This window comes from Dipodomys spectabilis, unplaced genomic scaffold (genome assembly GCF_019054845.1).
Source record: "Dipodomys spectabilis isolate Male_0828 unplaced genomic scaffold, ASM1905484v1 ptg000157l, whole genome shotgun sequence".
NCBI classification, from domain to species: domain Eukaryota; kingdom Metazoa; phylum Chordata; class Mammalia; order Rodentia; family Heteromyidae; genus Dipodomys; species Dipodomys spectabilis.
Genome location: NW_024870834.1, coordinates 4043381 through 4045901, shown reverse-complemented (window position 1 = coordinate 4045901; position 2521 = coordinate 4043381). Strand labels below are relative to the sequence as shown.

General features: G+C 44.9%; 1 non-coding gene across 1 annotated transcript; it reads right to left on the bottom strand.

The window, feature by feature from the left end:
- Positions 1–2245: 2245 nt before the first annotated feature.
- Positions 2246–2521, bottom strand: LOC122118914. Its single transcript, XR_006149465.1, has one exon.

Here is a 2521-nt window from a genome sequence, read left to right as displayed (position 1 = left end):
ACATGGTGTGATTGGGTTGGGTTAATTATATTTTGTGACCTAAATTCTAGGATTCTTACAAATTCCTATGATCCTTCCCCTACAGCCCCGATAAATATCTACAGGGAAAGATCACAAATTGCTATACACTTTTATTAATAAATTCAAAATGATGAGAGCCTGTGGCTCAAGCCTGTAATTCTAGCTACTCAGAAAGATGAGATCCATTAGATAGGAGCTCAAAGCCAGCCCACAAAGAAAAAGTTTGCTAGACTTCATCTCCAAAATAACAACAAAAAATCTGGGCTGGAGATGTGGATTAAATGGTCAAGTGCCAGACAAGCAAGTGTGAGGTCCCAAGTTCACACCCTCTCTACTGCAAAAACCCCCAAACTAGAGGCTATGGGAAGATTTCTCACCACTTATCAAGGGTATTTTTGTCCTGTAAAGATTTTTTTTTTTGGTCAGTCGTGGGGCTTGAACTCTGGGCTTGGGCGCTGTCCTTGAGCTCTTCAGCACAAGGCGAGCGCTCTACCACTTGAGCCACAGCTCCACTTCCAGTTTCCTACTGGTTTATTGGAGATAGAGTTCCATGGGCTTTCCTGCCCAGGCTGGCTTTGAACCATGATCCTCAGATCTCAGCCTCCTGAGAAGCTAGGATTACAGGCATGAGCCACTGGCACCCTGCTGTCCTATAAGGATTTCTAAAGAGGGCTGGGAAGGTGGCTCAGTGGTAGAGTGCTTGCCTTGCATGCCTGAGGCCCTGGGCTCGATTCTCCAGCACCACATAAGCAAAAAGAAGAAAAAGCCGAAGTGGCGCTGTGGCTCAAGTGGTAGAGTGCTGGCCTTGAGCTGAAGAGCTGAGGGACAGCGCCCAGGCCCAGAGTTCAAGTCCCACAACTGACCAAAAAAAAAAAAAAAAAGATTTTTAAAGAAAAACTTTATCATATGCAAAATTTAGATGTTTTTGAAGAAATAAGTTTAAATGTTTTCTTTATTCTCTTAGAACCTCTGCTAGGGCTGGGGACAGGCTTAGTGACAAAGCATTTGCCTGGTAAGTACAAGGCCCTGGGTACTGTCCCTGGCACAGGAAAATACTGTTTTTATTTTTTGCCAGTCCCAGGGCTTGAACTCAGGGCCTGGCTGTTGTCCCTGAATATTTTTTTTGCTCAAGACTAGCACTCCACCATTTGAACCACAGCTCTACTTCCAGCCTTTTGGTGGTTAACTGGAGATAAGTTTCATGGACTTTCATGCCTGGGCTGGCTTTGAACCTTGACCTTCAGACCTTAGCCTCCTGAGTAGCTACTAGGATCATAGGAAGAGCCACTAGTGCCCAGCTGTTTCTGATTTTTAATGACAGCTATAATCTCAACTAAATAAAACATTTCCCAACGCTAGGAAATATGATACCACCATTATTACTCTATATTCCTTGCAAGTTCTTTCCCCCCTCCTTGGCATTACAGGAAAAGAACTCATTTCAAATAGACAAGAGACCAGGTAGCTTTTCAGAAACAAATCACCAATATTTATTTTGTGTGAAAAAAGTATCCCGTAATCCTAGCTATTAGGGTTTGAAGCCAGCATGGGTAGGAAAGTCAGGTAAGAAAGACTCTTATCTCCAATTAACCAACAAAAGGCCAGAAGCAGAAGTGTAGTTCAAGTGGTAGAGCATTAGCCTTGAACAAAATAGCTAAGGGACACTGTCCAGGCCCTGAATTCAAGCCCCAATACTGGAAAAAAGGAGAAGGAAGGAAGGAGGGAGGGAGGGAGGGAAGGAGGGAGGGAGGGAGGGAGGGAGGGAGGGAGGGAGGGAGGGAGGGAGGAAGGAAGGAAGGAAGGGAGTCTTTCTATACTGTAAGGATGGACAGAAGCTGGGTGACTTGGGAAGGAACTGAGGGTTTTCTTTACGGTGCAGGGTACCAGATTCCACGTTCACCTTCTGCAACAGTGCCTGCTATATTGTAGAGATGTCATCTCAGATTTGTACTCCTCTCATTTAACTGGAATCACTGGGTCTGCAGAGCAAACAGATTCTAACTGTGGGTCCACATTAGAAATAATTAGCAAGTATCAATCATTAACACTCAAGAGACCCTCTGGGTTGATTTTCAGTTTACTTGGCTCAAATGATTTCTTTAAAGGCTCGCTTGCTGACCTGTTGATTTTTCTGACTTTAAATGCGAGCACCTCCCCACCACAGCCCAAACATAAAGGTCACCTTTGCAGTATTTCATAAATGACTCAAGGTTTTACAAAAGCAGTTTGTAGCAGTACTTAAGTGTCCAACAGAAACCACTCGGTCTGCTAAACAATATCTCAACTGCACAGCTTCCTCTCACTGTTGGTGGATAGATAATGACACAGACAGTCACTATCACCGTGGCAACAGTACCCAGAACTATCAGAGGAAAATTGCACGTGTCACTGCAGGCTCTCCAGTGGCCACGCCTCAGCTTCCTCTGGTGCATGCTTTTTCTGCAAGTCTGGGGTGCTCTGGGATACAGCCAACCCAGCGCAGGCTCCAAAACTACAGACG